Below are 15,034 nucleotides of genomic sequence, written 5' to 3'. Positions count from 1 at the left end.
TAAACACACACATATATGCTGCAGTTTTCACACACTTTTACACTGCAAATAATGAACACAACTTAATATTAATAATACTAATACACATGTCACTTCTGCATGTATCAATTAATCCAGACATTTGGGGGGCAAAAATAACATTTATTAAATCAACTTAGAAAATAATTTCGAAACCATCACAAAATAAATGGTACCATAACAGGACTAAAAGTAAATAATATATAATAAATAGCCACAGCAGAATCATTAGGAACACATCAGGTGGCTTCACAACAAAAGTAGAGCACCAACACTTCAAGTACAGCACACAGTAATGCTAGCCGAAACAGGGCAACAGGGGAACCAAACATGACATTTGAACCGTGGGCAAATGTGGTGACCCTCGGCATGGAATTTGACACAGGATGCTGACAGACACAGCTCAATGGAAGATTTGGGAAGACATAACGGTGGAGATTAATGGGGACACAAGTTCATTTGCGGGCACGTTTGCCCCTGGCAGGCTCCTTGCCACGTGCAGAAGCTCTTCGGCCTCGCCCACGGCCACGCTCAGATGGTGGGTCACGTGGAGCACATGCTGGGGAGGGGGGGGATGTTCTTCCCCCTCTGGCAGCAGGGAGTGATGATGTTGGTAATGCACCAGAAACGGATGCTATCAGGACCCTATTGCTGGTAACTAGCTCCACCATAAGCTCATTATGGCGGAGGAGGAGGTCATTTTGCCGCAGGGCTTGATCAGTCAGCACCTGCAGGCTATCAGCAATGGATTGCTGGGTGACAGCCATAGCCTGCAGGCTCCCAGCGATACTCTGCTGGCTGGTGGTCAAACCCTGCAGGCTCGCAGCAATACTCTGCTGGCTGGTGGTCAAACCCAGCAGCACCTCCTCGGCCCTACGCACCCGCTCTGATGCCGACTCTCCCTGCTGCACAATACTTTCAAGCACATGCCCCCACGTGGCCAATTCAGCCGCGGACATTGGAGGCTGCTGCTGCACGGGCCTGCTACTGGGGCCAGGTGGCACAGACTCCACAACCTCCTCAAGAGATTCTTGACCAAGCGGTGGGGATTCTGTTGAACGAGAAAATACCAATTACCACACATTCCATGCAAAATTCAAAACATCTACTTATGGCCTGGCAAATAATTACCTTCAAGCGTAGAAGCCATCACTTCCGCTGGGGACTCGCTGTCTATGGTGCTCACCCCCTGGACCTCCTCGACTGCAATGCAGCACTGTGCCATCTCTTCCAGGGGGTGAGCTGCAGCTTTGATGGCATGGTGCCAGCCCCAGAGGTGTGGCTGTGTTCCCACCGCTGGGCCAATTTCTTTTTGAGGTTCCCTTTGAAGTCGTGCCACCTGCAATCAAAGTGTACATATTAATACATGTCACTCCTCATGTTTGCTGTAGCACCCATTGCAATCTGAAACATAATACAACATGTGCCTCCTGACACCAAACTTAGATTATATTAATTTTGAAACACAACCCTTAGAAGATACAATCACACTCACCCTACAATAACTATCAATTCAATGACATGGCAAACATGTCTGTGCCTCCAAGCAACGTGACCACCCATTGAATACTCCATCTAATATCGAATGTAAACTTTACTGAACTTGTACTGCTCAAATGTAACACACATGAACTTGCCTCTTCTTAACGTGCTCCGCCTCACGAACTTGTGGAGCCACCGCATTAATCTCCGCCGTTATCTCCTCCCAGATCTTCCATCTCCTTGTGTGTGTCAACTTTTGTGGTGGGCACTCGATCAAATCCCGTGCCCGGGTCACCAGGATGGCAAGCTCCTGCGGTTCATATGCCATGTTTCTGGTGGTTGGTTCCTCTGTTGCCTGATTGCGGCCACGACCACTGGCACCGCCACTGCCACTGGCACTGCCACAGCCACTGGCACCACCACGGCCACGGCCACGGCCACCGGTTGCTGTACTTGAAGTGCTGGCCAGGCTACTCTGTTGGGAAGCCACCTGCTGTGTTCCCAATGATTCTGCTGATACTGAGGATGGTCCAGCTGCCGAATGGCGTGATGTTGATGGACCATCTGGCTGCTGTTCCCCCAATGGCTGGTCTGGGTTGAGGGGGACATAGGTGGTGTTGGACTCCATGCGGGCCAAGAGGTTCTGCACCACCTGTTCTTCCTCAGACTCTGAGCCAGCCATGTTTGCAACAACTGTTTGCCTTTCTAGGACCACTTTAAATACTATTTATGTAATTGGCGTTAATCAGTTACAACCTGCGTTCCGTACGGCCGCGTTCCGTCTGGCCGTGTCAACCGTGCGGCGCATAGGCCACGCCCCCTTGCTGTGGAAAATTATTTAAAAAAAACCTGGCAAACCGAGTAAGTCTGATTTAGTATGTAAATGCAGATTTGACCACCAATGACCAAATAAAACTGAGGTCACACATGAAATGTATATTTGAATGTACATCTGTACTGTGCACTTGTTTGGTATGTAGTACAACTGACAATACCAATTCCATATGTAAATCCAGTCCACCACTTAGGCACAAGTAATCAGTGCTAGCATCCAAATCACATGTGAAAGCACTCCAAATTCAGCCTGGATGCTAGCTACTTTTCATTCCACCTCTCTAGTATGGGCCAGTAGAAGGTAAGTGTACATATGGCAGCATGGCCTAATTTTGGGAAAAGGTCTGGCACTATTTGCTATGTTTCTGCTGCATAGCTTTCATTATAAAATAGCTGTTTAGTACCTTGTTGAGTTAGGTGTAAGTGTCTAGTGATGCAGACTATTTCACCTGTTGCTTATACCCATGTTTGGTGATTGTTATAGATTCTATATAATGGGTTCCCATCTTATTTGACACTGTTTAGGATGGTGTGCGATGCAATGGGTTAGCCGTCTGTTCGGGCGCATACACGCTGTTAGTGTAAAAATTAACAATAAAGTTAATACCAAATATCACTCTGATCAACCAATGACAGCACATGATTGTTTGATTTGTGCCATTGCTAAGATGGCGGCTTATGGAAGAGCAGCACCGTTCTCAGCTGCGGAGCTCAGGACACTGGTCTCCGTTATGGAGACCAGGCTGGGGCGGGCGGGCCCATTTATTACTAACCGCCAGAAGCGGAATGCGTATGCGGTGGCCCGCCGCGGCATATTCGCACGCACCCAGGTGCGGCGGACCATCGCTCAGCTGGAGTGGCGGTGGTCTGACCTGAGGCGCCGGGAGCCAGAAAAGCTTCAGCAAATAAGGGCCAGCATTGCTAGATGTGAGTGTTTCTACAGTAAATGTCCATTTGTACCTGATTGCTTACCTGACATTATTTAAGCCACTAAGGTCACCAGCCTGATCATGAGTTAAACATGGCATACAATATATGAGTGCTACTTCCTGTTTGACACCCTGTAATGGTCATAAAATATGTTATTGGGGAGGATTAATGCTTGTGATGCTTACAATGGGCCAAATGTCACAGCATACCTGCCATGTTACAGGCTGTGTTTTGTAAAGGCCACTAAGGAGCTGTTTGCCTGTACAATTATCAGTACTTATAACCTTTGCATTTATAGGTTGATAAGGCTTAATACAAATTACCACTAATTGGCACTTTTTTGACTTTCCCCAAACACAGCACGTGATCGAGCAAGACAGGCCCGGGAGGAGGTAGAGGCGTCCCAGGCCCAGGAGGAGGGCACTGCCGAGATGGGCGAGGAGGTGGTGCCACAGGAGGAGGAGCTGGTGGAGGAGGAGGTGGTGCCACAGGAGGAGGAGCTGGTGGAGGAGGAGGTGGTGCCAGCTGAAGAGGAGGTGGTGCCAGCTGCGGAGGACCACCAAGAAGAGGAGGATGAGGAGGCCTGTGAGGTGGCGCAGGCGGAGGAAAGTGGTATGTATACATAAAGATTCATTATTCCTTTTGTCATCCATTATTTGATATGTAGCACTGGTGATTCAAATGTGTTTGAAAATACTATAAAGGCAAACAACAAATTGGGTAGCAACAGACACACTTTGGGGTTAGATAGGGTGGCCAAACCATCCCTTTCATCCTGGACACATATTAATGACACAGGTTGTGCGGATGGCTCTCAGGTCGATTTTAAGTGCCACTGAACCTGTGTAGTTAATCTGTATCCTGGAAGAAAGTGATGACTTGCTCATGTAAGGGTTACATGTCCCTGCTGCAAGCATACAATCTGTAGCCTCATATAGGTGAGTAGAGTTTACTGGTGATTGATCTTTGTAAACTAGATTCAGTATGGCATAAATGGAGTATGGACAGGCGTGGCTTAGACTGGAGTAACAAGTGGTCAGTGCCCCTGGGCCCTCCTCTAGCTAACCACCCCCTGCGGTCTGCATGTATGTTTTGCACCATAATTGTGTGTTGATTTGGTCTTAGTAATGCTTTTGAGCATGGGAGTGGGTTAGTGCTGCAGCTTCCCCTAACTGGCATTATGACAATGATTTATGGAGCAGACCATCAGCAGGCAAGCCATGCTTGATTGCACAAATGTACTGAGCATTCCTGAGAGTTGTGTAACTCCCCTGCCAGGCTCCATCATATAACAGACACTGAACTTTGTTTGCAGAATTGGGATTGGTGCAGCGCGTGACATGCTTCTCAGAGCTTAGTCATGGGTGGGTTTGGATTGAGAAGGAGCAGTATGACTGTGAGGTGTTCTACAGAGTAAAGGGTATAGGGCAAAAATCAGGCTTTCCATGTAGTATGTATGCATGTATGTATAGGTGTATGTGTCATATATATAGTTATATATGTGTCTCTCTCTCTCTCTCTCTCTCTCTCTATATATATATATATATATATATATATACATATACACACACACACCTGTGACGGTGCATGTTTAAAATTTAGGTATAACTATGTTAAATTTATGCATGAATATCATTATTAATTTTTCACTTTGTATTTGGTCCACAGATGAGCCTGCCCAAGCAGAGGAGGGTCTCCGTGGGGCCCTCCTCCGAATGAGAGGCCACATGCGGCAGATGATGGCCGAATTGGACCGGCTCCTAGATGGCCCAAATTAATTTTTTTGTAAATTATTTTTTGCTACATTTGTTCATTCTAATAATAAATAGTTATTTACAGTTCAAAGTTGTCAGTGTTTTTTTCTAACATGCAAAAGTATATGTGTAACTTGTTTAAAATCTTTTAAATAAGCCAAATGTAAATAGTGTATATAGATGTATGTTAGGGTCACATGCTGTAAGGGTTAATGTGTGTAATGAATGTAGTAGGAATGTGGGACAGTATAGATGAGCATTTAATTGATTGAAATAGATAACAATCCCTTTTTAATGAGGTTGCCTAATTGCCTAAGTGGGTCATGTGATCACTGTGTGTACTCAGTAAAAAAGTGTGGGATTGAGCGTAAATACTCAGCATCGGTGCGTACGGACAGCTTCCCGTACGTTCTGACGCGGTAAGACCGTGCTTGTGCGGGAAGACCGTGCAGAATCTGTACGTGCCCACCGCACACGCACGGTTTGTATGTCGTCCGTACACACGCCCTGTTCTTAAAGAGTGAGTCCGTCCGAATGCGGAGGACACGTGGGCGTTTCTACGGACGTTGGCCGTACGCCACCGCACAGCGTAGCGTGCGGACCGCACCGTAAGAATTCGGGAAAGTACGCACCGATCAGAATAAGGGCCTTAGTGATGCCTTTTCATTCGGCCATTGATCTATGTAGCTCAGTATTTCTCATCCCATAGTTACCAATTGGTTTATACATTAATACTAAGTAGAACTGTCTCTTTGGTTTTGTTTTAGTTCAAACTGTTTCCTTGTTTGCAATCAGTCTTCTCTAATCCAATTCCCTGCCGAAATAGGGCGACGTACATTGCAAGAGAAGAGGCAATATTCCCCTGGTGACACAGGTAGCATTTCATCAGCTTCTCCTACAATGGTATTATGCCATGTTTCTCCTATCATATATCATCTATATACTGTATATATATATATATATATATATATATACCACAGTAGAGACCAGTTGTTAGTGTAGGACTTGCAGTGAAATTGGGTCCCTTGGTGATGGGCTGCCATTATTTAATTGATTATTTGTATGTTAAGGTGAGTTAGTTTATTATGGTGAGTGCAGGGCCCCCTGTACTGGTATTTGTATTTACTAGAGTGTGTGGTCACAGGCCACTGCACCCCAACCTGGTAAGTGTGGGCGCTGTTTGCACCCCATTTTTAGGAATGGCGAGTGTGGTGGTACATCTGTATCTCTCTCTCTCTCTCTCTCTCTCTTGCTCTCTCTCTCTCTCTCTCTCTCTCTCTCTCTATATATATATATATATATATATATATATATATATATATATATGTATATATATGAAAACATATGCAACTCGCACACTTAACTAAATATCTATGGTATGGGTGCCGGACCAGGATAGTGTATAAGAAAACTGTGTAACCACCAGGGTACATATAGGGCAGCACTCCTTTTTAAAGGAAGAAAAAAGTTCCTTGTTTTATTGGATTTCTAGCCACCAGCAACAACAGTCAGATAACAGCATTTTTTGGAATAATGGGACACTTGATATATTCACCCATCCATATGCAGGCTGTACACAGCTGTGTGGCAGTGTTAGCAGTCGACGAATTCATTTCGGCACAACTTGCCTTCCTCCAGACTGACATATATACTGACTGATATATATATATGTCTAGTGTCTGATTGTGTGTCTTCGAAACACTGCCATCTGTTGGCAGTGAGTGCAACTTCATCTCTTTCTCTCTCACACATGCACACACACAGAGGCAATCATAAGATAGCAGACTAGCATTCCAAGCATTTGCTTTGAGCTGGCTTACTTGTACACAACGAATTAACATTCAGGGGTAAATTTAGCTCCGCCCGCTAGCCTACAGACCCATAAACCGAGAACATTTTATTTCATTCCAGGTTGGGGACTGGGCCTGATGACACCTAAGCCCATTCCGCCTCCTTACCCTTCAGGAACACAAAATGTACAGTATGTAACTAAGCTGCTTCCTAGTGCTGTTAGCTTCATCCCCACCACAATACGGCAGAGAAAGAAATGCACCTGAAGGTCTGCACAAGTTTTCAGTACACCACAGGAGAACTTGGATATTTTGTCCTGCATGTGGAATATCTGCAGCATAACAACTGTACTTTTCCCATACATGGTGTAAATGATTAAACGTGTTATTCTATAAAGATAAACCAAATGCTTTTTGAATATGTGAAGGTTCTAGAATGAAGATTAACTGGAAAATAAAAGTGTTAAACTGGCCGTGTCTACTGGACATTTTTGCCTTTTGAAGAGACATAAGAGAAAATAGGAATCTGCAAAACTGTTGCAAATCAAAATGTTCTGTCTTGGTACGGAGGAAGCAAATGTTTATAAGTGGTGGAATATAAAGACTAGAAAGGATTCCCTGAGCTGTTTAATCCTGCGATACAAAGGAGTTCAGTCACAGTTGAAAAAGAAGGGTTAAGAGAGAAAAACCCAAATACATATTTTTCGCTAAAGTATGAAAACTTTATGACGGCTTGCCCAAAATTTGGACGAGGTATAGAATGTTATGGATAAGAGATTCACATACCTCCCAACTGTCCCACTTATCGCAGGAACATCCTGGGCTTTTGGGGCATTCCCGCATCCCACCCGGGATCAGCATTGTCCCGCGGCAGGGGGAGCAGTTGGGAGTCCCTCCCTGTAACCGGCGAATAGATGTCTATTCCTGCAGCCAGATGGGCTGGAGGCCTGGCCAGGCCCCCACAGCAGCAAAAATGGGGCATGGCCTCATGAGAGCAGTGCATTTATAGGCCACGCCCCCTTGTCACTAGACCACGCCACCAAAATTCCGGTCACACGCCTACAGCGCGAGCATTGTGCCTCTTTCAGACACTCAAATGTTGAGAGGTATGGGTTCACTCTGACACATACTGGCTATTGTGGTGCCACACATTCTGAGACAAAGCAGACCTCCCTGCTACCCCGGGTTTTACAGAACTGTCCGGTGTTTTTGTCCTGCGGTGGGGGCAATTCAGTCCCTTTCTCACAGGTGTGGTGAATATGTGCACATCACCTATTCACACCAGACAGAGGGACTGGGGGTACGGCCAGTAGCCCACAAAGTGTTTGCCATGCCTACATACTGGTAAAATAGGTGGTGGCTTGTGGTAGCGGCTTCTCTGTGAAGCCACGCCCCATTTTGCAGAGGCCACAACCCACTATCGGGTGCGCATTGCTTTGCTGGGAACAGGAATCCCTTTTCCCATATTCAGAAAGTTCAGAGGTATGGACAAAGGTAATACTGTAGGCAGGGCCGGTGCTAGGGGGTTCGGCGCCCTCCTGCAAACTATAAATTTGCGCCCACCCAAGCTTTACAAAGGGACAGTGCACACGGAAAGAAAAACGTGTGATCTCACAAGGAAGGGGAATGGCCACACAATAGTACTCCTACTCCATATTACGCCACACAGTAGCACAATATTATTCACCTTACACAGCTATAACTAGCCATTTTGGTGCCATGAGTTAAAAAACAGGGAGAGTTTGTTTTTGCCGTGCAAAAATGTAGGAGCGTGGCTTCACGGGGAAGGGGTGTGGTCACATAAAAATATCAATTACACCGTACTCCCCATACGGTGCTTCACACCTCAATGCCCATTACACATTATACCACACACAGTAATGCAAATTATACCTGACACACATCATGATGCCCCTTACACAATATGCAGCATACCATAATGACCATTACACATTATGCCACACACAATAATTCCCCTTACAAAATATACCATGCACCATAATGCCCATATGACATTGACACACATTATGCTACACATAATGCCCAAGTACTCCTGCATATGCCCACATTTGTAGCATTGCTTATTCATAATGCCCACACCAGTTGCCAAAAGTAGTTGCTCTGCTTATACATAGTGCTCACACCAGTTGCCGACATTAGTAGCACTGTGTAACCATATGCCCACACCAGTTGCCGACAGCAGTAGCGCTGCCTATACACCTTGCTGACAGCTGTAGTGCTGCCTATACACGTGCCCACACCAGTTGCCGACATTAGTAGCACTGCCAACACACGTGCTCACACCAGTTGCCGACATTAGTAGCGCTTCCTATACACATGCTCACACCAGTTGCCAACAGTAGTATCGCTGTCAATACACGCGCTCACACCAGCTGCCGACATTAGTAGCGCTGCCCAGTGGTGTAGCTAGGTGCCACTGTGCCCGGAGCAAGGGCGTGTTTCACGCCCCTTCCGCCATTTGTAGTAGGCAGGGTTCTTGCACGGCGAAAAGGGCCTAACATTATACGACACACCGTAATACACATTGCACATTTTAGCGAACTTTGTAATACCCATTACACATAAAGCCACATGCCATAATGCCAATTATACATAAGGCCACACTTGATCCGTCCTGCGAGTCTACGTCCTCCGCCTGCCAGCTCTTCCCCCACATTAGACGCACGGGTGGATGGCTTCGGCATCATGATGTCACCCACACTGTGTCCATCACTGGCTTCCAGGGATCAAGAGGAAATTAATGTAAGACAGATGGCCGGGCTCCTAGAGCGGAGGCGGCTGGACATGTCCTCATACAGGAGGCCGGCAGCCATGTTCCTGTAGCTGCGGCCATGTTTTGAAAGCTGCCGCTTACAGGACTGGATATGTATTTACAGTTTCTTTATAGTGCAGCAGATTCCGTTGCGCTTCACAATAGTAGACAATGATAAAACAAACTGGGTAACAACAGACAGACTTGGAGGTAGGAGGGCCCTGTTGCAAGCTTACAATCTCTAGGGCCAACTGACCAAAAGCCACAACATCCGCATTCTACAGGTATTCAGCTAGATGGAAATTATAGATCTAAAGTTTGATTATAGTTTACACTAGGGCACAATAAATAAGCAAAGTACAAAAAAATAGGTGGTCTGGATTTCCATATTCCCCCAAGTCTAAAGCTCCCACTTCCTGTATTCCTGAACTGCAAGCAGGACAGAGCTTGCCTCTCTCCAAGCAGCCAGCACCCTGTGTACTCACTGATAACACACTAAATGTCCATGTACACACTGGCCGTCCTCAAAGCCACTCATCTGCTGGTATAACCAGCAGATGAGTGGCTTTCCCGGTGATGATGCAGGCTGCACCAGCGCTCATCACTGGTGCATACACACTGGGCTGAAAGTCGTCCAGTGTGTATGGGCCTTAAGAGGTTTCACAACGAAGGTGTGTGCTCACCACTAAGGACGGCGCCGCCAGCTGTAAGGAATAGGGCATAAAAGTTCACAGAATAATCTCATAGTTTTCTGCTCTCTAGAAAGGGAGAACTAGATCACTTTGATGCAATGATCATATTCTGTGACAACCATAGTTCTTGTTCCATAGTTCATGTGACAACCATAGTTGTAATGGATCATCCACACGCAGGATACCCTGCAACTACATGCATGTATAAATGAATGCTATTAGGAAGTAGACAGAATGTCATGTTGCAGAAGAGGATGATATTAATGAGATTTGCACAGTGACAGCCAGGTTCCTCTTTACAGTGTGCCCAATCTCCTTACACACAGAATACATATATTCATGCTTTCACATGTGACATGTATGTACTGACTGTGCAATCAGGACCTCCACCCTCTGCACATGTTACATCAGAAGCCCCCCCAGGCTGACTCACTTGACTACACAGTAGGCTACTGATGTATGAGTCAGCTGTGGATGTACATGTATAAGGCCAGCCGTGTTCTCTGCACACACCTGTACAAAGATGTCCAGCCCGTGTCCCGCTCACACATGCACAGCAGCACAGGTATAGAAAGGATATCCCTGGATAGCTCCATCCACTTACCCCTCGTCCGGACTCTGCTGCGCGTCATTCGCCTCCTCATCTTCGCCATCCGGGTCCGTGCAACAGCGGCAGCGACAGGAAGGGAGCGGTAAAAAACAACAGCACATGGCTCCCTGCCCCTGCGTGCCCCGCTATTTTCAATTAAGTCTCCCATTGGACTGCTAGCCAATAGGCGCTCGCAGTCCAGCAAGCGCCTATTGGCTAGCGGTCCAGCGTGATTCTTAATTGGAAATAGCAGCGGACGCCGGATACAGTACAATTTCTGCCGGGGCAGCCGGGCACCCGGCACAGCAGGGAGCCGGTGGGTTAGGCAGCGGGGGAGTGATTCGAGCAGGGTACTGATGTTTAGGAGCCTGCTTGGAGGGAGCTCTGTGCCTCCGGCGCTGCTGCGTGCCCTGCAGTGTGACAGGCGCAGCAGCAACCGGCAGCCACAGAGACAGCAGGGGATGCACAGCAGGGACGGCGCCTCTCCTGCCTGGCGCCTACCTGCTTTGCATCCTCTGCTGAGCGGGTAGCGCCGGCCCTGACTGTAGGCCTGTAATTTGTGGGAGCCAACACAATTCTGGCAAGGAAGTCATTTGATTTAAAGGGGCAATCAGTTTGAACTACAGTAAGTGCCTCTTTAAATCTAATAACTACAGTATTTTAGCGGAATCATACCGACTTCTTGAAGATACTGGCTATTACCTTAGCCAAATGCGTTTGTTGTATTGAAAATGCTTATGAATATATTTTTTGCCACTTTTTAAGCTATCATAGTATGGAAGTTGAATTTGCACCTCTATCCTGCTAATGCATCGCGATCATCATGTCCATCATTTAAATACGCAGTTTTCATATTTTAGCTTAATGAAAGAATCAGAAATTGATTAATGGTGAGCGTAATGCATTACTTACAAATCAATGTGAGAAATTCACATTATGTATTTTCATAAACATTAGGATATTGCAGTCCCCATATTATTGTTTGATATTGTTAGAACTACCGTCACAGGCGCAACCTCACAAGACCAATATTAATACTAAGAAATGTACAGCTCCAGAGATATCAAATAAATTGGTATATACAGGTATATACATGTATATCTTTGAACGGAGACAAAGAGCTATTAAAGTACTGGTGACCAGTCTTGCCCATAGATAGTCATCTGTAGCCCAAATAAGAAGAAAACCAATGAGGAGACACCTGGACTCCTTTCTGCATCCAATAAACATCAAGATTGTTCCCCCAGCCCCGTTCCTATAAAATAAGTTAAATAAAGACCAGCAGCACACATGTGATCTACTGTACTCAGAACACATTACCTGGGATCCTGGGGGAGCGCGTGCGATCTTATCTCTGCGTCTGTGACGGTAATTTATTTTCAAATATGTGTGTCTGTTGCATTGTGATAGCTGTACCTGCGTTTGTTTAATATCTCTCTGTAATGTAAACTTTGTATACCCTGAATTGTATTGTGGAAACTGTTTCCTTTAAGTGTCTGTTACCCTTTGTGAACCGTTGTCCATTAAGGACTAAAATATACTTGGTCACCGGGTTGGATCCGTGATCCCAATACAAACCTATGGCCTTTTGTATTAATTCTTTGATAGATGTAGAGCGTCTGAAATGCTTAGAAAGCATTGGCAATTTATAGTAAGGTAAGGTACTGTATAAATGTAAAGTATTATTGATAAGTGTTTGAGGAATACAACTACATTTGTATAGAAATATATAGTCTGTAGATGCAATTGCGTCTGGTTCATACACCGATACGGAGCAACGGCTGTAGATAAAGCCGGTAACAAAGATGGTTACTAAGGGTAATGAGTCAAACGAGCATAAGGTTACGGAAACAGCGAACTATCATATTGTCCATTGGTCAGTACAAATATCAGTATTGATAATAGCTATTTATATTTCCGAATGACATTGGACAGAATTGTGTCAATGCCACAGCCAGGCTGAGGCATTGACACAATTCTGTCCAATGTCATGGGTATATTTATAAAAGTGCATGTTTTTGGAAGTGGAGATGTTGCTTACAGAAACCAATCAGATTTTGGCAATTTTTTTTTTCTAGAAGGTGCTAGATACTGTAAATCAGGGGTGTCAAACTCAAATTCATCGGGGGCCGCATCAGCAGTTTGGTCCCCCTCAAAGGGCCGGTCCCCCAAAAAGCAGTATGAAACAGGACATGCATATAACAATAATGTGATAACAAAAATGGTGGGCCATCAAACACAGAGCTATGCTGCAGAAATTTAATTCCACATCCAGTACTAATTATATTGAGGTGCAGGGTTCAGTGGTAGACAGAAGGTACAGAGCTGCCTTAGGGATGCTAGAGGAGGTGACACCATTTTGGGAAAGACATTTTAATGTGGGCTAGCAAGATAGACACGCAGTGACTAGAGGAGAGCATGGCCTGGTGTGTAAATGTCACCCTCAGTGACAGAGATCCCCACGTACAGCGACCAACCCGAGCTATACACTACTAACCTATTTCAGTCAGCCACCTCGCACACACGGTTACCGCTACTACCAGCAGTCCAGCACCAGTCCCAGCAACCAACCCCCCAGCTCCGGCGAGCGAGCGAGTGCGCGCGGGGTGGGGGTTGGGGGAGAGGAGGTGGCCTAGGCAGGAGCTGGGACACACTGCCCCTGCATGCTATCTCCTCGCGCGGGCCACATGACGAGGTCTGGCGGGCCGGATTTGGCCCGCGGGCCTTGTGTTTGACACCCGTGCTGTAAATGATGGTACTCTTTACCTAGCACGGCGCCCATCGCGGGCATTGAATGCACTTAAAAATCGGGTGCGACGCGACCGACGCGATGCCCGCGATTTCCCATAGGGAACAATGTTAAATTTCTCAATTGACCCGATTTTTCTGTTCAATGCCTCAATTGACCCGATTTTTCCATAGGAAACAATGTTAAATGGCCCACAGAGGCCAAATAGGCACCCTAAAGTGTGAAATGGCCCCCACAATTGTTAACGCCACCCCACGATCAACGTGAACCCGAAGCGTGGCGAGCGCAGCGAGCCCGCGAGGGGCGGCGGTACGCGTCCTACGACCTTTTCATACCCCCACTATCCACGTCGGCGTGGAGTTGAGAATAGAATAGTGTGGCGAGCGCAGCGAGCCACCGAGCCTGAAGCGTGGCGAGCGGACGCGGATACCTGTGAAGCCCGCGAAGGGACGCGTTTACCTGTGAAGGTATACGCGTCCCCTCGCGGGGCTCGCTGCGCTCGCCACGCTTCGGGCTCGGTGGCTCGCTGCGCTCACCACACTATTCTATTCTCAACTCCACGCCGACGTGGATAGTGGGGGTAGGAAAAGGTCGTAGGACGCGTACCGCCGCCCCTCGCGGGCTCGCTGCGCTCGCCACGCTTCGGGTTCACGTTGATCGTGGGGTGGCGTTAACAATTGTGGGGGCCATTTCACACTTCAGGGTGGCTATTTGGCCTCTGTGGGCCATTTAACATTGTTTCCTATGGAAAAATGGGGTCCATTGAGGCATTGAACAGTAAAATCGGGTCAAATGAGAAATTTAACATTGATCCCTATGGGAAATCGCGGGCATCGCGTCGGTCGCGTCGCACCCCATTTTTAGTGCATTCAATGACTGCGATGCCCGCGAGTTTTTTACCTGCGATGTCCACGATCAAAATCGTGGGCGCCGTGCTAGGTAAAGAGTACCTAAATGATAAGTAGAAGCTGATTGGCTGCTAGGAGCATCACCTCAACTATTGTAAATCCACAATTATGTAAATATACCCCTCAGTTTGGAAAGATGAAAAGCCCAGACTAGAGTCTGCAGGCCACAAACAGAACACGTACTGTATGTTTGATAGAGAAGACTTCAAATGTATAAAACTTGTATACTGGGCAATGGAATGACATATAAAGTAATGTTGAAGAGATAGAACCAATGAATGTAGAAAAGGAAAACAAGGCTGGTACTGCATACTGTTGAGATCCATCAGGACAAATGTGAATCAGGTTCTGCATGAGAGAATGGTATGGTATTTGATGGGAAAAGAAATGCTCCGTAAAGAAATGTTTGACTTATGGCAGACTTATGACAAATATGAATTTTATTTACAAAACTGCAGAGTACAATACAGAATTTAAAAGAGTTACTGGAAGAAAACTGTGTGGAACTTTTAAAA

The sequence above is a fragment of the Crinia signifera genome, chromosome 9, assembly GCF_055691185.1.
Source record: "Crinia signifera chromosome 9, ASM5569118v1, whole genome shotgun sequence".
NCBI classification, from domain to species: Eukaryota; Metazoa; Chordata; class Amphibia; order Anura; family Myobatrachidae; genus Crinia; species Crinia signifera.
The sequence above is the reverse complement of the archived record's forward strand: the minus strand, read 5'-3'. Positions refer to the sequence as shown.